Source organism: Oncorhynchus kisutch, linkage group LG18 (assembly GCF_002021735.2).
Source record: "Oncorhynchus kisutch isolate 150728-3 linkage group LG18, Okis_V2, whole genome shotgun sequence".
NCBI classification, from domain to species: Eukaryota; Metazoa; Chordata; class Actinopteri; order Salmoniformes; family Salmonidae; genus Oncorhynchus; species Oncorhynchus kisutch.
Window position 1 is genome coordinate 64,691,391 of NC_034191.2, and position 21,975 is coordinate 64,713,365.

A 21,975-nucleotide genomic window follows, 5' to 3' on the forward strand; every position below is an offset into this window, starting at 1 on the left:
TTCATATTATCATGTTTGTTTTTGGATAGTAGGTCTAAGTAATTACAAAAAACCAAAGCCCTTGTCACCAATACTATTAGTGGTCCCAAATGTTGGTCACATTTTGTACCCATTGCTGTGGATAATTGCTCCCATCACATGGGATAGCGATGTAGATAATTGCTCCCTACAAATTCAGGCCATTGTCATTTGTGACATTAATTAATTCTGTGTAATTTAAAAGGCTGTCTGTGGACAGGGGACCTCACGCCTCCTCTGGCCTCCGCTCCATGATTGAATTTCACAAAGTTCATCTCTGCCGCTCTTAACTTTTCCACTCCACTTCACATCCAAGGGAGAGTGAGAGGGAACAAAATCTCCTAAAAAACTCAAAGTATCAGCCTTATTCTGGTTACTATCCATCACGGTGGAAGCAGGGGAGGACAGGGAGGAATCTAGCCAGCCAGAGTATCAGTAGAGTAGAGGAAGATGACCCTATGGACCTAGCACCCCATGTCATTATCTCTCTCTCTCTGTCTGTCCATTCTCTCTGGGGCTGCTGGGCTGGAGGAGGCCAAAGCTCCACTCCATCAAGTTGTAGAAGCCATGAGAAAAGACAGAGGGCACACTTACAGGCAATGCATACACCCACAAACACACACACAGACACAAACACACAGACACAAATACACACACACAAACACTCACACATATATACACACACACACACACACACACACGTACACACACGCACAGATAGACACAGACACACACACTACATCAGACTAGCCAATGCCCTAGACCAGGTATTCCCAAACTGGGGAACTGGGGAACACAATGCCATCAGAGGTACGCCAAATAAAAATGGAATTCACTTTTTTTTTTAAATAGATCAAATATATATATATATATTTTTTTAAAACTTTTTTTACCTTCACATTTTCAAACAGTCCATTTATATTTTCCAACGGGGCTACTTGGAAGACAGCTTGGAAGATGTTTTGGACACAACAGTGAAAATGGTTGACTTTGTTAAAGCAAGGCCCCTGAACTCTCGTGTATTTTCTGCACTATGCAATGATATAGGCAGTGACCATGCAACACTTTTACAACATACATAAGTGTGCTGGTTATCAAGGGGCAAAGTATTGACACTTTTTTTTAAATTGAGAGATGAGTTTAAAGGTTTGTTTACTGACCATGATTTTCACTTGTCTGACTGCTTGCATGAAGATGAATTTCTCACACGACTGGCCTATCTGGGTGATGTTTTTTTTCCGCCTGAATGATCTGACTCTGGGATTACAGGGACTCTCCACAACCGTGCGGGACAAAATTGAGGCTATGATTAAGAAGTTGGAGCTCTTCTCTGTCTGCATTAACAGGGACAACACACAAGTCTTTCCATCATTGTATGATTTTTTATGTGCAAATTAACTCAAGCTTACAGACAACGTCAAATGTTATTTAGCGAAGCACCTGGGTGCGCAATTACTGGAAACGGATGCACAAACAACTGGATTCGTTATCCCTTTCATGCCCTGCCTCCAGTTCACTTACCGATATCTGAACAAGAGAGCCTCATCGAAATTGCAACAAGCGGTTCTGTGAAAATTGTATTTAATCAGAAGCCACTGCCAGATTTCTTGATTGGGCTGCGCTCAGAGTATTCTGCCTTGGCAAATCGCTCTGTTAAGACACTGATGCCCTATGCAACCACGTACCTATGTGAGAGTGGTATCTCGGGCCTCACTACCATGAAAACTAAATACAGGTACAGACCATGTGTGGAAAATGATTTAAGACTGGGACTTTCTCCAATACAACCCAACGTTGCAGAGTTATGTGAATCCTTTCAAGCACATCCTTCTCATTAACCTGTGTTGAGTTATTCACAATTTTCAATGATGTTCGATGTTTAGTGTGTGTGTGTGGCAGGCTTACAACGATGGCAAAAAAACAACATTTGAGAGTGCGCTGACCCTGGTGCTAGGGGGGTGCACAGCTGGAGCTTGAATATTTGAAGGGGTACGGGACTATACAAACTTTGGGAACCACTGGCCTAGACAGACCTGAGGATGAGTTAAAGATGGATTGGACAAAGATGGTGTCATGAAAGAGACAGGGAGCTATAGGATAGCTATAGAGTTCCCACCGTAAATCCACTACAGAATAGATTTACTAAACTGCAGTTTTGCAGACAATCCACCATGTTGGCATGGAATGCTCAATGAGAAAACATTCTAATCAGCATTCTAGAATGGCATATTTGTTGCCAATATGGCAGCCATTCAAAATCTAAATCTCACCCAGATTTTGCTGAGCTTCTGTATATCTGCGGTTCAGGTGTATTCTGTTATACACCTGGGAGACACTGGGTCTATGGAGTTCAATAATTTCCCCTCACTGTGTCTTCTACAGCAGAAATACTTCGTGGAGAACCTTGTTGTTTATGACATTATTGTTCCAATCCTTCTTCCTCTGGAACGTGGCAGTTAACGTTACACAGGACATTCTGGGTCTCAGATGCTACAGGGATGTCTCCCTCGGCACCGCAGGGACACGGCAAGGCTGGGTAAGCCTGAGAAATCAGCTGCTCTTGGACCCAGTGCAGTGTGGGATGGCTCATTGGGCCCACACAGGTACAGTAGCAGGGTGAAAGATGACTGCAGAGATTCACAGCTGGTCAGCACTCCTTCCTCCATCCCTCCATTGTTCATTCCTCTCCTCCTTTTTCTTCCTTCCGGGGACTATGCTTGACTGCCTCCATTACCCAATCCTCACCCCCTCTCCATCACCTTTTTTCCCAATCCAATCTGACCCACGGTCCATATACACAGTACCAGTCAAAAGTTTGGAGACACCTACTCATTCAAGGGTTTTTCTATATTTTTACTATTTTCTACATTGTTGAATAATAGTGAAGACATCACAACTAGGAAATAACACATATGGAATCATGTAGTAACCAAAAACATGTTAAACAAATCAAAATGTATTTTATATATTAGATTCTTCAAAGTAGCCACCCTTTGCCTTGATGAAAGCTTTGCACACTCTTGGCATTCTCTCAACCAGTTCATGAGGTAGTCACCTGGAATGCATGTCAATTAATAGGTTTGCCTTGTTAAAAGTTAATCTGTGGAATTTCTTTCCTTCTTAATGCATTTTAGCCAAAGAGTTGTGTTGTGACAAGGTAGGGGTGGTATACCAATTCCATATTATGGCAAGAACAGCTCAAATAAGTAAAGAGAAACGACAATCCATCATTATTATAAGACATGAAGGTCGGTCAATCCGGAAAATTTCAAGAACTTTGAAAGTTTCTTTAAGTGCAGTCGCAAAAACCTTCAAACACTATGATGTAACTGGCTCTCACGAGGACCGACAAAGGAAAGGAAGACCCAGAGTTACCTCTGCTGCATAGGATAGATTCCATAGAGTTAACTGCACCTCCTATTGCATCTCAAATTTCTGCATAGAAAACTCAAGGAAAGGATACCAATAAGAAGAAGCGACTTGCTTGGGCCAAGAAACATGAGCAATGGACCATTTGACCCGTGGAAATCTGACCTTTGGTCTGATGAGTCCAAATTTGAGACTTTTGGTTCCAACCGCCGTGACTTTGTGAGATGCAAAGTAGGTGAAAGGATGATCTCTGCATGTGTGGTTCCCACTATGAAGCATGGAGGAGGAGGTGTGATGGTGTGGAGGTGCTTTTCTGGGGACACTGTCTGTGATTGATTTCAAATTCAAGGCACACTTAACCAGCATGCCTACCACAGCATTCTGCAGCAATACTCCATCACAACTGGTTTGTGCTTAGTGGGACTATCATTTGGTTTTGAACACGACAATGACCCAACATACCTCCAGGTTGGGTAAGGGCTCTTTGACCAAGAAGGATAGTGATGGAGTGCTGTATCAGATGACCTGGCCTTCACAACCCATTGAGATGGTTTGGACCGCAGAGTGAAGGAAAAGCAGCCAACAAGTGCTCAGCATATGTGAGAACTCCTTCAAGACTGTTGGAAAAGCATTCTAGTTTAAGCTGGTTGAGAGAATGCCAAGAGTGTGCAAAGCTGTCATCAAAGGGTGGCTACTTTGAAGAATCTAAAATCTAAAATATATTTTGATTTGTTTAACACTTTTTTGATTACTACATGATTCCATTTGTGTTATTTCATAATTTTGATATCTTCAATATTATTATACAGTGTAGAAACTACTAAAAATAAAGAAAACCCCTTGAATGAGTAGGTGTATCCAAACTTTATAATGGTACTGTACACAAACATTAAATGTATGCATACACCCGATCTCCGAAGACTGTTTTTTTTTCAGGTGAGTCATTGTTGCAGCTGCTGTACACTTGGTGTGTGTGTGTGTGTGTGTGTGTGTGTGTGTGCGTGTGTGTGTGTGTGTGTGTGTGTGTGTGTGTGTGTGTGTGTGTGTGTGTGTGTGTGTGTGTGTGTGTGTGTGTGTGTGTGTGTGTGTGTGTGCTTGTTGTTTTTTAGGGTTCCCAGAGTCCGTCCAGTCCTGAGCTGACCAGCGACTGGGTAACAGTAGCTGTTTGACAGATGGACTGTTTGTTGCTGGAGAGCGATTTGGGAGTTATATAGAGGTTGGGTAGGCAGAGGTAAAGCTCACAAACATGTGCTCCTTCCCACACACACACACACACACACCTTTTCAACAGTAAACACAGTTGGGCCAGGTGAAGGGATGGATGGAGAGCGGGATAGAAGAGAGGAAGTGGACTCATGCCTAGCCTAGATTTTTGGTGTGTTGCTTGGCAACTCCAGTTCATTAGACTGACTGGCACCCAGTGAATATGTGTACTGTTTAAGGAGACACACACACACGTGCACACACACAGCACACACCAGAGAGGACTGGGGGACACTTGAATACGTGTGTGTGTGTGTGTGTGTGTGTGTGTGTGTGTGTGTGTGTGTGTGTGTGTGTGTGTGTGTGTGTGTGTGTGTGTGTGTGTGTGTGTGTGTGTGTGTGTGTGTGTGTGTGTGTGTGTGTGTGTGTGTGTGTGTGTGTGTGTGTGTGTGTGTGTGTGTGTTTGTGTGTGTGTGTGTGTGTGTGAATGATCCCCTCTCCATCCCCCTTCCATGCCCTGATGCACTAACAGCCATCCATCAGCAGGCCCATTTATCTGGGAACTCAGTTAAGACCCACCATTGTCTGGTTAAAGAATCTCACTTAAAGCCGAGGTAAAGAACCCTTTCAGAAGGGGTTTTTGGGAGTTCTCCTGCAGGAGAGGATTTGGGGAGTTCTCCGGCTGGAGAGGGTTTTTGGGAGTTCTCCGGCTGGAGAGGGTTTTTGGGAGTTCTCCGGCTGGAGAGGGTTTTTGTTGGAGTTTAGGCTAGATCCAGATTGAGGCAGAATCAAACAGTAGGTGATATGCTACACATTGGGGGTGAATGTAGTGAGTTACTACTGTACCTCCATATTATTTAAACCTTGTGCAAGGTGAAATATACATTTAAGTCATTGTACGTTCTACGTTAGAGCGCAGATGTTGAGTAAATAAGATGTTCTTCGAAACACTTTGACAGCTAGTGAGTAATGTGTACAACTAGATGTCACAGTGGCATTTGTAGGACCAATCAGTGGTTGTAATCCCCCATGTGTCCTGTCTGCTCTTTGTCCTTCCCTGGCATCGAGGCACAAACGCATCATACATCTTGTAGGGCTGCCTTTTCTCAGCCCTGTAAATATGTTAACGTTCTCTGACTACTGGCATTTTGGGTTGGTCGGCATTCTGTGAGAGAGAGAGAATTCAAAAACAAATCCAATTTTGATAAACTCCCACATCTATTGGGTGAAATATCACTGTGTGCCATCACGGGAGCAATATTTGTGACCTGTTGCCACAAGAAAAGGGCAACCAGTGAAGAACAAACACCATTGTAAATACAACCCATATTTATGTTTATTTATTTTCCCTTTTGTACTTCAACTATTTTCACATTGTTACAACACTGTATATATACATAATATGACATTTGAAACGTCTCTATTCCTTTTGAACGTTTTAATGTTTCCTGTAAATTTTTTCTTGTTTATTTCACTTTTGTTTATTATCTATTTCACTTTCTTTGGCAATTTAAACATATATTTCCCATGTTAATAAAGCCCTTTGAAATGGAGCGAGAGCGAGAGAGAAATAACACTTGAAATGTAAATCTCAGCTTTACTTTATCCTCTATTGGGGGAGGTTTGCATTTTTATATGAAATGTTCCTGATTTGAATGTAGATGTGTGGATACAGAGAGCCTATCATACTGTATCTGTATTCACCCAGGCCAGTATATGAAGAGACCGTCTGTGTTTGACTTGAATAAATGCATCTGTCAAAGCAGCAGACGTCGCCTCTCTGTCATAGTGTCAAAAACAGGATGACTGTCACTCGCATTGGCCGTGTGTGTGCATAGCTTGACACATGTTAATTTGGCTGGAGGGATAAACATTACAAGGAAGGTATTGAATTAAAGATGTCACACTCAAGGCATGTACATGTACAGTGGGGCAAAAAAGTATTGTCAGCCACCAATTGTGCAAGTTCTCCCACTTAAAAAGATGAGAGAGGCCTGTCATTTTAATCATAGGTACACTTCAACTATGACAGATAAAATGCGGAAAAAAAATCCAGAAAATCACATTGTAGGATTTTTTATTTATTTATTTGCAAATGATGGTGGAAAATAAGTATTTTGGTCAATAACAAAAGTTTATCTCAATACTTTGTTATATACCCTTTGTTGGCAATGACAGAGGTCAAACGTTTTCTGTAAGTCTTCACAAGGTTTTCACACACTGTTGCTGGTATTTTGGCCCATTCCTCCATGCAGATCTCCTCTAGAGCAGTGATGTTTTGGGGCTGTTGCTGGGCAACATGGACTTTCAACTCCCTCCAAAGATTTTCTATGGGGTTGAGATCTGGTGACTGGCTAGGCCACTCCAGGACCTTGAAATGCTTCTTACGAAGCCACTCCTTCGTTGCCCGGGCGGTGTGTTTGGGACCATTGTCATGCTGAAAGAACCAGTCACGTTTCATCTTCAATGCCCTTGCTGATGGAAGGAGGTTTTCACTCAAAATCTCACGATACATGGCCCCAGCATGACAATGGATCAGTCGTCCTGGTCCCTTTGCAGAAAAACAGCCCCAAAGCATAATGTTTCCACCCCCATGCTTCACAGTAGGTATGGTGTTCTTTGGATGCAACTCAGCATTCTTTGTCCTCCAAACACGACGAGTTGAGTTTTACCAAAAAGTTATATTTTGGTTTCATCTGACCATATGACATTCTCCCAATCTTCTTCTGGATCATCCAAATGCTCTCTAGCAAACTTCAGATGGGCCTGGACATGTACTGGCTTAAGCAGGGGGACACGTCTGGCACTGCAGGATTTGAGTCCCTGGCGGCGTAGTGTGTTACTGATGGTAGGCTTTGTTACTTTGGTCCCAGCTCTCTGCAGGTCATTCACTAGGTCCCCCCTTGTAGTTCTGGGATTTTTGCTCACCGTTCTTGTGATCATTTTGACCCCACGGGGTAAGATCTTGCGTGGAGCCCCAGATCGAGGGAGATTATCAGTGGTCTTGTATGTCTTCCATTTCCTAATTGCTCCCACAGTTGGTTTCTTCAAACCAAGCTGCTTAACTATTGCAGATTCAGTCTTCCCAGCCTGGTGCAGGTCTACAATTTTGTTTCTGGTGACCTTTGACAGCTCTTTGGTCTTGGCCATTGTGGAGTTTGGAGTGTGACTGTTTGAGGTTGTGGACAGGTGTCTTTTATACTGATAACAAGTTCAAACAGGTGCCATTAATACAGGTAACGAGTGGAGGACAGAGGAGCCTCTTAAAGAAGAAGTTACAGGTCTGTGAGAGCCAGAAATCTTGCTTATTTTTAGGTGACCAAATACTTATTTTACACCATAATTTGCAAATAAATTCATAAAAAATCCTACCATGTGATTTTCTGTATTTTTTTTCTAATTTTGTCTGTCATAGTTGAAGTGTACCTATGATGAAAATTACAGGCCTCTCTTGTCTTTTTAAGTGGGAGAACTTGCACAATTGGTGGCTGACTAAATACTTTTTTGCCCCGCTGTATATGAAGGTGTGGATGTGAGTTAAGATTTGATCTGGACCAATGACTTTTGACAGAGTTTTATATGGGTATTTCCTATTCACGAGGAAGCTGCTGTTTCTCTGAAAGGCCGATTAAAAACATGTTGCTGTTCGCATCTGACCTTAATACAATTTGATTTGATTTTGACTAGATGTGATATTAAATACATTTGCAGACAGTTAACTTAATAGTCAACAAATGTTGGATAGACCAACACTCTTTCAAATTATTAAAGTGCAATTATGCCAATGTTCAACCTCACCCATCTCCAGCAACAAACCAGTGTCTTATGTGAAAACAGCACACTTCTATGATCTGTGGTCAAATAGATAAGAGGAATAGTTCTAAAAAATACTCATCTGTGACATCACAGATAGTATTACTACATTTTTTACATTGTGATTGTCAAAACCGGCAGTAGAATATTTTAACTTTATATTTTTCTTCTACAAAACGTAGATATTTGCCGTTTTCACATGTAGACACAATTGTGTTGGAGATAATGAAAATGAGGTTTAAAAGTGGTGGAATTGTCCTTGAATGTGAAACAAACATAAACCTGAATGTGTAAAAGTGCCTCCTAGAAAATGCACTTTGCATAGTCCCCCCAAAACATTGGGATCTCATGGGTCAATATTCCCCTATTGTATCCGTCTGCAGTACGTAATCTACCTGCAGGACAGCTGTGCTCCGCTGCCTGCCACGTCTTCCAGAACCATGCGAGAATCATGGCCAATTCATCCAGTGTGTGAATGAACGGACGCGGCAAGGGGGGGCGCACTCTTACTTCAGTTCTTTTTTAAATCCTGCGAAACCGATGGCTATCACAGAGCGCTTGCATTGCACGCAGCAACTCACATAACCGCGCATTCTGCAATGCTCTGTCTGATCTCCCTTCTTGCTACAGTTTTAACAAAGTTTTAAGAGTTCGCGTCACTTGGTTTGCGTCCTTGTCTCGTGGCCGAGGCTATTGTCTGTGAGGTGAAGCGGAGCGCGGCAGTGCAATGCGGTGTAGTGTCCAGTTACAAACAGTGCACTGTGCTGCTGCGAAGAGGCACCGCGACAGAAATATATGGCTCTAGAGAGACGGCCGAGAGAGAGAGAGAGTGAGAGAGAGGGGGGAGAGAGAGAGAGATCTGAGAAAACTGCACAGTAGTCAGAGACTGACCCGGAGTTACTGGATTTTGTTTTAAATAGGAGAACGCAAACTGGGATTACTCTACCTTTACCGTATTTTTTCCCCCTGAGCCACAACAACACTCACCTTCTTCAGACTGGTTGAGACTTGCAGTTGTTCTCCTGCTAGATGAATAGGAGTAGTTGGAGACTTCACTAGGTGAGTGGTTTACACATATTGGCATTTGAAATGCTTTACCAAGCCGATGTTTTCTTCTTTCCAAATCAGACCTTTCACTGGACATGCTGAACTGGTTCATTTTCCGTTTTGCAGTCTGAATGCTGTAATCTCTGGAGTAAATTGTATTACTGGTGAAATATTTAACGTTTCCACCTTCTCTTTTCTATTGCTGTGCATAATTCACGACTTCATAGGATACAATAAATACGTATAACACATATAATTATCAAAATAATGTTGGCCGTATGATATTATTCACATACTAATATGAATAGCCCGGTGTAGAAGTTTACTACTATGGTTATCTAAAAGGTTTTAGTGCCGCTTGGCGGTGCTAACACTGTGAGTATTCACTCCTATTTACACACACTTAAAAGATTTCTCGCCTCTGCGCTATGCAGATGTATTGCCTTTTACACGCGAATTTTAATAACAAAATGTCCACGGGTAGTGATAGTTCGTTCCTCGTGCTGTGCAAGCACAATATTTTGGTCTGTGTAATTACAGAGGTAGGCTAGTGGTCCCGTTCTATACTTACATTGTCAGTTTAACTCTGAAAGCATTTACTTCTTATTATAACTGTTTGTCTCCTGGTCCCATTACATGTAAACAAAACAACAGTAAGTAAGTCTGCTTTAATTGAATGCAGAGTAAGTCACTTACTTTTGGGGTGAAATATGGTTGGATATCTTGGCAATTATTCTAATTGACTTTGTTAATAAGCTATTGCTACCATGTTGGATAGTGTTTACAAATTGAACAGAGAAGCATAATGTAAGGTTGTATTTTGTTATATCGCTTTATTTGATATATATTGCTTCATTTTTGTTGACTACTTGACAGTGATTTTGATGTCCCTTCTTTTGACTTGTGAATGCACCAGGATTGGCACTTGCAGTGTGGGCAAATTTTTCCTCTCCTCAGTAACAGTAGGCTACAGTACACTGCCATCCATTCTAATTCAACACCACAGATTCTGTCTTGTTAGCCCATTACATATATATTTTTTATTTTACCTTTATTTAGCTAGGCAAGTCAGTTAAAAACAAAATCTTATTTACAATGACAGCCTACCGGGGAACAGTGGGTTAACTGCCTTGTTCAGGGGCAGAACGACAGATTTTTACCTTGTCAGCTCGGGGATTCGATTCTTGCAACCTTTCGGGTTACTAGTCCAAAGCTCTAACCACTGGGCTACCTGCCGCCCCACATATACTAACCTTTAGTTAGTATGAAGGACGTTCACATTGAGGCTGGGATTGTTTACAGTAGGCCTGTAGTGCCATATTTGAGACTTCAAGAGAAAACAAAGACAAGGAAATTCAATGCCTTTTTTCAAGACAAACTATTTACTCCAACACCTTGTCTTTCGAAGCAGGCTTTACTCTATAAAATGCACCCCAATGGTGGGACATTTAAAGGGCTTGAGGTAACAATATGCATGTGACCAGTTCAGTGTGTGTGAAACCTCAGAAACATAACTGTCTAGCTCCCGGCATCGGCTCCTAATTGGGAATCCCAACCTGTGAGTTATGATTCATCTTGATTGTCTATTTCCATATGCTAAGTGGATAAAAAAATGCATCCCAACGGTGGTTCGTTTAAAAGGGGTTCCGGTAACAGTATGTGTGTGTGACTGTGTGAGTTCACAGTACCTCAGAAACCTCACTGTTTAGCTCCCGGCATCGGCTCCTAATGGGCCTCCATGTCTACATGTGAGTTCTGATGAATCCTGAATGTCTCTTTCCATCATACTGAGTGGGGTATGATGATGAGGTATCCACTGTAGGTTAATACCTTACTTACAGATGCATTTTGCGAGCGTTGAGTGCATTCAGACACCCTCAGACCCTCAGAGAATATGAATGTGGCTGTAAAAATCACAACTACAAAAATATCCCTTTTTATCACAACAGAGTAATCACAACATATGCTGTTTTTATACAACAACTCAACAATATGTCTTAATGCCATTTCCATTCTTTGACACAATGATGGATGCTTCAAATATGTATTAATGTGTTTTTTGGCTTGAAGGAAGTGGCTCTCATGAACACAGCATTACTGTAATCTCAGAGCCTCTCCTTGCTGTGATGCTGTGCACGCGGTACCGTCTCATACTGTGCGCTCCGTGACAAACAGTGACCCCATCCAGATGGTTGAATTACTCTGAGAGTTTGGGCAGAGAGAGTTCCTCGAGTTCACCCCTCAGAAAGGCCTGCTCGGCTCGGACTGCTAAAGTCCCTGAATACATGAGATAAAGTGAGAGAGAGAGAGTGAGAGTGAGAGAGTGAGAGAGTGAGAGAGAGAGAGTGAGAGAGTGTGAGTGAGAGTGAGAGAGAGAGAGAGAGAGAGAGAGAGAGAGAGAGTTACAAAAGGAGGGTGAGAGAGAGAGAGTTACAAAAGGAGGGTGAGAGAGAGAGAGGGAGAGAGAGAGGAGACTGGGGAAGAGAGAGGGTTGGGGAAAATTGCTGAATCGAGAAATGATCTGATGGGATGCCTCTCGGCAAAGTTACTGGGTTTATATTACAGCTGAGTTTCAACAAGGGAAACTGGACAGAGAAAAAAAACAATATATGCTCAAAAACATCCCTCCTCCCTGCTCTTTCCTTTCCCCTCCCAAGCTTCATAACAAAGATAACCACCAGTGTGAACTGTACTTACAGATAAGTACAGAGCAGCTGAGAAGCATCTCTCTCAGCTCTTTCTTTCATTCTCTCTCTCTCCCCCTCTCCCCCCCCTCTCTCTCTCACTTTCTCTCTCTCTCTCTCTCTCTCTCTCTCTCTTTTCTCTCTCTTTTCTCGTTGTTTGGTGTGAATAGCAGCATATGATTAGCTGGTGTGATTGATATTTGCGCGGTGCTGGTAATTTGCCCGCTCACTGACACGGAACACCAGCACAAACATAGCAATTAGTCCCTGTTCAGAGAATTCTGGAATGAAAGTGACCTCACGGACCCCTGCGTTCTGTGCGGTCACTATGGAGACAGATTGAGTGACAGCGCCATTGTTGACCGGCTTTGTGATTGGGCACCTCTTTGGGGAAGGGACTTGGGAGCATGGGGCGGAATGCTGTTCAGGATTAAAAGAGACATTGTCATGCGCGTGTAACCTAAACATGCATTACCCTCAGTCCCTCAGTGCTCTTAAAAAGACTTTAGTTACTCATTCAACTGACACGGGCTAGAGCCACTGAAGACTGGCCTTACAGAGACAAACCTCACAATAGGATAATAGATGAGCTTGTATTCATTGTTTTGAAATAGGATTTTAATCTGACGTAAATTCTCTCCGGCATTGATTTACTGCTTGTCAAAGCAAACATTATATCCCAAAGAAAATATATCCTCCCTGTCCCCCACACCTCTAGTGCTCCGTTCTATCATGTCCCCCCTTTTAGTTGAAATATAGATCCACTTCGTCAATATCTATTCTCTTCCCTGTCCGGTAGCCTCTTCTAGATTAAGTAGAGGTCTTTCTGTAGGCTGGTAACCAGTAGACACACACTGGAGTATCAAAGAGCTGCCCGGCTGACGGTTTATTACCTTGGCATAGACAGCCTGCCTCTAGGGATCCCGCCCCTAGGGATCACCTTTGTGGATCAGGGTAGACGTTGCCCGTAGGCACAGATCGAGCATCAGTTTTCCCACCCCCAAAACCTAACCTTAACCATTTGGCCGAGAGACGAGTGTAAGGTTGGAATGACCTGACCTGGTTTAAGCACTATACTTTCAATTGTATTTGTCCCAGAACATTTCTGTCAAAATAAGAAGCATGATTATTTTTCTCATCTCCTCTGTTCATCGCCCTTGTTTATTTATCTGTTTATCGAGATGGGCACATTGCCATGTCTACCCCAGGGGTTCGGGGAGGTGATTGCTTTCCGCGGGATACAATGAGAAATGGAAATGTTGACAATATGATAAAACTTGATCATCTGTAGCTGGCTCACTGTTTAAAGGCCAGCGTTGTTAGGGTGACTGTGTTACCATAGCTACTGGGGAAGAATGCAACATGTTGTTTGCTGAGTGCTTCTATTGTTGAGATCCTGTCTGAATAACATATTGCGTCAACCTGTTTGTTTTGTTCAGCATTTGCGTCAGCTGTCAACACTATAAACGTCTATTGTTGTTATATGCAAGGCACACCATGTGGTTGATTCAAGTCAAGGTCTGACACATAATTATGCTGAAACAAGTGCTACTTAACGAACATCAGCAGCTTATCTGTGAATAGTGGAAGCTATTTAGTGAGATTGTATTCTATTTCTGACAGTGGATAGGGGACCAGTTTATGCAAAAAAGGTGAGATGGACCACTGTTTGAGGGAAAGAGGAGGGGAAGAGGAGGGAAAGACACATGTATCAATCAGGTACCGGTGTTCCATTTCAGAGGTTTCCTCTAAGGTGACTTGAGTCCTGCATTGTCATGGTTTGGGGCCCCTCGCTCTCTCCTCCTTTTCTGTCCTATCTCTTCCCTTCTCTCCCCTCCTGTTCCTTCCTCTCTCTTCCCTCCTCTTCCGTACTCTCTCTCCCCTCCTGTTCCGTCCTCTCTCTTCCCTCCTCTTCTGTACTCTCTCTTCCCTCCTCCCCCCAACTCTTCCCTTCTCTCTCAGCCTCCTCCATCCTCTCTCTTCCCTTCTCTCCTCTCCTCCTCTCCCCAACTCTTGCATCCTCTCTCTTCCTTTCTCTCTCCTTCTCTCTCCTCCTCTCTCCAACTCTTCTGTCCTCTCTTCCCTTCTCTCAACTCCTCTTCCCAACTCTTCCGTCTTCTCTCTTCCCTTCTCTCTCCTCCTCTCTCCAACTCTTCTGTCCTCTCTCTTCCCTTCTCTCTCCTACTCTCTCCAACTCTTCTGTCCTGCCTTCCCTTCTCTCTCCTCCTCTCTCCAACTCTTCTGTCCTCTCTCTTCCCTTCTCTCAACTCCTCTTCCCAACTCTTCCGTCCTCTCTCTTCCTTAATCTCTCCTCCTCTCTCCAACTCTTCCGTCCTCTCTTCCCTTCTCTCAACTCCTCTCTCCAACTCTTCCGTCCTCTCTCTTCCCTTCTCTCTCCTTCTCTCTCCTCCTCTCCCCAACTCTTCCGTCCTCTCTCTTCCCTTCTCTCTCCTTCTCTCTCCTCCTCTCCCCAACTTTTCCATCCTCTCTCTTCCCTTCTCTCCCCAACTCTTCCGTCCGCTTTCTTCTCTCCTCCTCTTCTGTCCTCTCTCTTCCCTTCTCTCCCCTCCTCTTCCGTCCTCTCTCATCCCTTCTCTCCCCTCCTCTTCCATTCTCTGACTTCCCTTTTCTCTCCTCCTCTTCCGTCCTCTCTCTTCCGTCCTCTTCTCTCCCCTCCTATTCTATCCTCTCTCTTCCTCTGTCCCTTCCTCTTTCCTCACTCTACTCAGCTTCAATCTCTCTGACAAGCAATTAGCTACGACTTGCACACACACCGAATGACGGCACGAAAAAGCTACATCATAAACTGTAGCAATTTCACACCGGGTTTTAGTTAGAAATTATTTAAATTCTCACCAGAGAGGTAGAAACAGAGAGAGAGAGACATGTTACTGGCTGTGTGATTATTCTCACCGCTGTTTGGGTTCCTGAATGAGTGAATGGCTGTGGGTTGTATGGAACAGGCCTGACATGTCTACACGTCAAACAGAATTAGAAGCAGCAAACCAGCATTCTATTATCCTCCACTAAAACACGACAGCTAGCTCTGCTTCCTGCACCCAAACCTGAAACCTCACTTTCTTACTGGAGCATGGAAATCTGTGTTGTGTTCTAAATCTGAAACATTGTTAAGAAATCTTAACAATCTTGCCTGTTTTCTCAGGAGGGATCGTGTCAAGGGGTGTTTGTGAATGAGAAGTAAAATAAAAATGGACTTAAATTGTTACTAACAGGGGTCGATTATACAGAATTAGAGGTGCTGTTGATCTGTTCATCTGGAGTCTGTTCTGCTTGTTGGAGTTAGAATCTCAGACTGCTGAGAGAGGAAGAGAAAGAAAATCTATTCAATCAATTCAAATGGTATTTGTCACATGCTTCATAAACAACAGGTGTAGACTAACAGTGAAATGCTTACTTCCGGGTCCTTTCCCAACAATGCAGAGTTAAATTATAAACAAATATATATAATAATAAACCATTATAATAGAATAATTGACAAAAAAAGAGAGAGAAAAGACCAGAAGAAAATGTAGCAAAAGCAGTTATAAGGAGTAGTGAGTCAGGAGAGAGCAGGTAGAATGATAGACTATTAGAGAGAAAGAGAAGGAGTGGAAGAAAGAGTGAAAAGGCATATTGATTGCCTACCAGTGTATCAGTACAGAGGTTGCCCTTGAAGGAGAGGTAAAGAGAGTCATTATGTAATTGTTTCTGAGTCACTTTCTGTTTCTCTCTCTCTCAATTCAATTCAAAGGGTGTTATTAGCATGGGAAACATGTTTACAATGCCAAAGCAAGTCAAATAGACTCTATCTATTTCTCTCTCTCTCAATTTAATTTCAGGGCTTTAATTGGCATGGGAAACATATGTTTACATTGCCAAAGCAAGTTAAATAGATCATAAATACAAGGGAAATAAACTAGAGGTCGACCGATTAATCGCAATGGCCGATTAATTAGGGCCGATTTCAACGTTTTCATAACAATTAGAAATCTGTATTTTTGGACGCCGATTTAAAAAATATATATTAAAAAAATTACAACTTTATTTAACTACGCAAGTCAGTTAAGAACACATTCTTATTTTCAATGACGGCATACCAGGGAACAGTGGGTTAACTGCTTTGTTCAGGGGCAGAACGACACATTTTTACCTTGTCAGCTCTGGGATTCAATCTTGCAACCTTACGGTTAACTAGTCCAACGCCCTAACCACCTGCCTCACTAGGAGACTGCCTGTTACGCGAATGCAATAAGAAGCCAAGGTAAGTTGCTAGCTAGCATTAAACTTATCTTATAAAAAACAATCAATCATAATCACTAGTTAACTACACATGGTTGATGATATTACTAGTTTATCTAGCGTGTCCTGCGTTGCATGTAATCGATGCGGTGCGCATTCGCGAAAAAGGACTGTCATTGCTCCAACGTGTACCTAACCATAAACATCAATGCCTTTCTTAAAATCAATACACAGAAGTATATATTTTTAAACCTGCATATTTAGCTAAAAGAAGCAGGCAATATTTACCAGGTGAAATTGTGTCACTTCTCTTGCGGTCATTGCACGCAGAGTCAGGGTATATGCAAAAGTTTGGGCCGCCTGGCTCATTGTGAACTAATTTGCCAGAATTTTACCTAATTATGACATAACATTGAAGGTTGTGCAATGTAACAGCAATATTTAGACTTAGGGATGCCAACCGTTATATAAAATACGGAACGGTTCCGTATTTCACTGAAAGAATAATTGTTTTGTTTTCGAAATTATAGTTTCCAGATTCTACCATATTAATGACCTAAGGCTCGTATTTCTGTGTGTTATTATGTTATAATTAAGTCTATGATTTTGTAGAGTAGTCTGACTGAGCGATGGTAGGCTCCAGCAGGCTCGTAAGCATTCATTCAAACAGCACTTTCGTGCATTTTGCCAGCAGCTCTTCGCAATGCTTGCGCTAGTTATGACTTCAAGCCTATCAACTCCCAAGATTAGACTGGTGTAACCGAAGTGAAAAGGCTAGCTAGTTTGCGGGGTGCGCGCTAATAGCGTTTTAAACGTCACTCGCTCTGAGACTTGGAGTAGTTGTTCCCCTTGCTCTGCATGGGTAACGCTGCTTCGAGAGTGGCTGTTGTCGTTATGTTCCTGGTTCGAGCCCAGGTAGTGGCGAGGAGAGGGATGGAAGCTATACTGTTACACTGGCAATACTAAAGTGCCTATAAGAACATTCAATAGTCAAAGGTACAGTGGGGCAAAAAAGTATTTAGTCAGCCACCAACTGTGCATGTTCTCCCACTTAAAAAGATGAGAGAGGCCTGTAATTTTCATCATAGGTACAGTTCAACTATGACAGACAAAATGAGGGGAAAAAATCCAGAAAATCACATTGTAGGATTTATTTGCAAATTATGGTGGAAAATAAGTATTTGGTCACCTACAAACAAGCAAGATTTCTGGCTCTCACAGACCTGTAACTTCTTCTTTAAGAGGCTCCTCTGTCCTCCACTTGTTACCTGTATTAATGGCACCTGTTTGAACTTGTTATCAGTATAAAAGACCCCTGTCCACAACCTCAAACAGTCACACTCCAAACTCCACTATGGCCAAGACCAAAGAGCTGTCAAAGGACACCAGAAACAAAATTGTAGACCTGCACCAGGCTGGGAAGACTGAATCTGCAATAGATAAGCAGCTTTGTTTGAAGAAATCAACTGTGGGAGCAATTATTAGGAAATGGAAGACATACAAGACCACTGATAATCTCCCTTGATCTGGGGCTCCACGCAAGATCTCACCCCGTGGGGTCAAAATGATCACAAGAATGGTGAGCAAAAATCCCAGAACCACATGGGGGGACCTAGTGAATGACCTGCAGAGAGCTGGGACCAAAGTAACAAAGCCTACCATCAGTAACACACTACGCCGCCAGGGACTCAAATCCTGCAGTGCCAGACGTGTCCCCCTGTTTAAGCCAGTACATGTCCAGGCCCGTCTGCAGTTTGCTAGAGAGCATTTGGATGATCCAGAAGAAGATTGGGAGAATGTCATATGGTCAGATGAAACCAAAATATAACTTTTTGATAAAAACTCAACTCGTCGTGTTTGGAGGACAAAGAATGCTGAGTTGCATCCAAAGAAGACCATACCTACTGTGAAGCATGGGGGTGGAAACATCATGCTTTAGGGCTGTTTTTCTGCAAAGGGACTAGGACGACTGAACCGTGTAAAGGAAAGAATTAATGGGGCCATGTATCGTGAGATTTTGAGTGAAAACCTCCTTCCATCAGCAAGGGCATTGAAGATGAAACGTGGCTGGGTCTTTCAGCATGACAATGATCCCAAACACACCGCCCGGGCAATGAAGAAGTGGCTTCGTAAGAAGCATTTCAAGGTCCTGGAGTGGCCTAGCCAGTCTCCAGATCTCAACCCCATAGAAAATCTTTGGAGGGAGTTGAAAGTACGTGTTGCCCAGCAACAGCCCCAAAACATCACTGCTCTAGAGGAGATCTGCATGGAGGAATGGGCCAAAATACCAGCAACAGTGTGTGAAAACATTGTGAAGACTTACAGAAAACGTTTGACCTCTGTCATTGCCAACAAAGGGTATATAACAAAGTATTGAGATAAACTTTTGTTATTGACCAAAATACTTATTTTCCACCATAATTTGCAAATAAATTCATTAAAAATCCTACAATGTGATTTTCTGGATTTTCTTTCCTAATTTTGTCTGTCATAGTTGAAGTGTACCTATGATGAAAATTACAGGCCTCTCTCATTTTTTTAAGTGGGAGAACTTGCACAATTGGTGGCTGACAATTTTTTTTTTGCCCCACTGTATATGAAATACAAATCGTAAAGAGAGAAATAGTCCTATAATTTCTATAATAACTACAACCTAAAACCTCTTACCTGGGAATATTGAAGACTCGTCTTAAAACGAACCACCAGCTTTCATATGTTCTCATGTTCTGAGCAAGGAACTTGAACGGTAGCTTTCGTACATGGCACATATTGCACTTTTACTTTCTTCTCCAACACTATATTGATTTATTATATTAAGTTAATATAAGTGTTCATTCAGTATTGTTGTAGTTGTCATTATTACAAATACATTTTAAAAATCGGCTGATTAATCAGTATCGGCTTTTTTGGTCCTCCAATAATCGGTATTGGTATCGGCGTTGAAAAATCATAATCGGTCGACCTCTAAAATAAACAATAAAAATGTACAGTAAATATTACACTCACAAAAGTTCCAAAAGAATGAAGAGAATTCAAATGTCATATTATGTCTACATACAGTTTTTTAATGATGTGTACCTATGATTTTCTTCCTAGGTTTTGGCCTTTCTAGGGAGTTTTTCCTAGCCACCGTGCTTCTACACCTGCATTGCTTGCTTTTTGGGGTTTTAGGCTGGGTTGTGCAAATAGTACAATAGTACAAAAGGGAAAATAAATTAACATAAATATAGGTTGTATTTACAATGGTGTTTGTTCTTCACTGGTTGCCCTTTTCTTGTGGCAACAGGTCACAAATCTTGCTGCTGTGATTGCACACTGTGGTATTTCACCCAATAGTTATGGGAGTTTATCAAAATTTGATTTCTTTTAGAATTCTTTGTGGGTCTGTGTAATCTGAGGGAAATATGTGTCTCTAATATGGTCATACATTTGCCTGGAGGTTAGGAAATACAGTTCAGTTTCCACCTCAATTTGTGGGCAGTGTGTACATAGCATGTATTCTCTTTAGAGCCAGGTCTGCCTACGGCAGCCTTTCTCAATAGCAAGGCTATGCTCACTGAGTCTGTACATAGTCAACGCTCTCCTTAAGTTTGGGTCAGTCACAGTGGTCAGGTATTCTGTCACTGTACCTTATGTTTAGGGCCAAATGGCATTATAGTTTGCTCAGTTTTTTTTGTAAATTCTTTCCAATGTGTCAAGTAATTATCTTTTTGCTTTCTCATGATTTGGTTGGGTCTAATTGTTTTGCTGTCATGGGGACCAGCTTGCTCTCCAGGTTAATTTCTCTGTAGGTGAAGGCTTTGTTATGGAAGGTTTGGGATTCACTTCCTTTTAGGTGGTTAAATTAATGGCTCTTTTCTGGATTTTGATAACTAGCGGGTATCGCCCTACTTCTGCTCTGCATGCATTATTTGGGGTTTACATTGTACACAGAGGATATGTTTTCAGAATTCTGCATGAAGAGTCTCAATTTGGTGTTTTTCCCATTTTGTGAATTCTTGATTGTTTAGCGAACCCCCAGACCTCACAACCATAAAGGGCAATGGGTTATTACTGATTCAAGCATTTTTAGCCAGATCCTAATTGGTATGTCTAATTTTATGTTCCTTTTGATGGCATAGAAGGCCCTTCTAGTGGTTAGAGCGTTGGGCCAGAAACCGAAAGGTTGCTGGATCTAATCCCCGAGCTGATAAGGTAAAAAGCTGTTGTTCTGCCCCTGAGCAGGGCAGTTAACCCACTGTTCCCCCGGGTGCCGTAGACGTGGATGTCGATTAAGGCAGCCCCCTGCACCTCTCTGATTCAGAGGGGTTGGGTTAAAAATGGAAGACATATTTCAGTTGAATGTGTTCAGTTGTACAACTGACTATGTATCCCCCTTTCCCTTTCTTGCCTTGTCTCTCAGATCGTTGACAGCTTTGTGGGAGTTACCAGTGGCGCTGATGTTAAGGCTGAGGTATGTATCGTTTTTTTGTGTGCTCTAGTGCAACAGTGTCTAGATGAAATTTGTATTCGTGGTCCTGGCAACTGGACCTTTTTTGGAACACCATTATTGTTGTCTTACTGAGATTTACTGTTATGGCACAAGTCTGACAGAATCTGTGCAGAATATCTAGGTGCTGCTGTAGGCCCTCCTTGGTTGGGGACAGAAGCACGAGATCATCCGCAAACAGTAGACATTTGACTTCAGATTCTAGTTGGGTGAGGCCGGCTGCTGCTGACTGTTCTAGTGCCCTCGCCAGTTTGTTGATATATATGTCGAAGAGGGTAGGGCTTTAGCTGCATCCCTGTCTCACCTGCCGGCCCTGTGGAAAAAAAGTGTGTTTTTTTGCCAATTTTAATCGCATACTTGTTGTTTGTGTAAATTGATTTTTTAATGTTGTATGTTTCTCCCCCAACACCACTTTCCATCAATTTGTATAGCAGGCCATCGTGCCAAATTGAGTCGAAAGCTTTTTTGAAATCAACAAAGCATGAGAAGACTATGCCTTTGTTTTTGGTTTGTTTGTTTGTCTCTCTCTTTTTCTCGCTCTGTCTATTTCTCTCTCTCGCTCTGTTTCTCTCTTTTCTCACTCTCTTTCTTTCTCTCTCTACCTCCCTCTCTCCCTCGCTCTCTCCTCTATTTCTCACTATCTCTTTCTCTAAGTGAGATGAATTGGAGTCAATGAGAGGATCTTTTCATAGCCTCTTGTAGTCGTATTTCAGTTCTGTCCTGTGTGTTTCGCACAGCAGCCGGTGGCCTGGAGTTTATCCAAAACGTAAGAAACATAGCTCTTGCTCCTTCTACAGAGCAGCTCAGTACTGTAGAAATGTCAAACCCATTAGAATTTATTTTTATTTCACTTTTATTTAACCAGGTTGGCCAGTTGAGAACAAGTTCTCATTTACAACTGTGACCTGGCCAAGACAAAGCAAAGCGGTGCGACAAAAACAACAACACAGAGTTACACATAAACAAACGTACAGTCAATAACACAAAGAAAAAATATATTCACAGTGTGTGCAAATGTAGAAGAGTAGGGAGATAAGGCAATAACTAGGCCATAGAGGCCTATAATTACAATTTAGCATTAACACTGGAGTGATAGACGTGCAGATGATGATG

At 42.3% G+C, this 21,975-nt stretch overlaps 1 protein-coding gene across 3 annotated transcripts in view; it reads left to right on the forward strand.

The window, feature by feature from the left end:
* Positions 1-8,948: 8,948 nt before the first annotated feature.
* The window catches only part of sema5a (sema domain, seven thrombospondin repeats (type 1 and type 1-like), transmembrane domain (TM) and short cytoplasmic domain, (semaphorin) 5A), a 198,121-nt gene continuing 185,094 nt past the window's right edge, over positions 8,949-21,975 (forward strand). The window contains exons 1-2 of one of the 3 annotated variants that reach the window (XM_031796477.1): positions 8,949-9,462; positions 20,776-20,826. The gene's annotated coding sequence lies outside the window, so the exon portion shown is untranslated. The remainder of the gene's footprint in view (positions 9,463-20,775; positions 20,827-21,975) is intronic. The other 2 variants (XM_031796475.1, XM_031796476.1) reach the window with 2 other exon arrangements.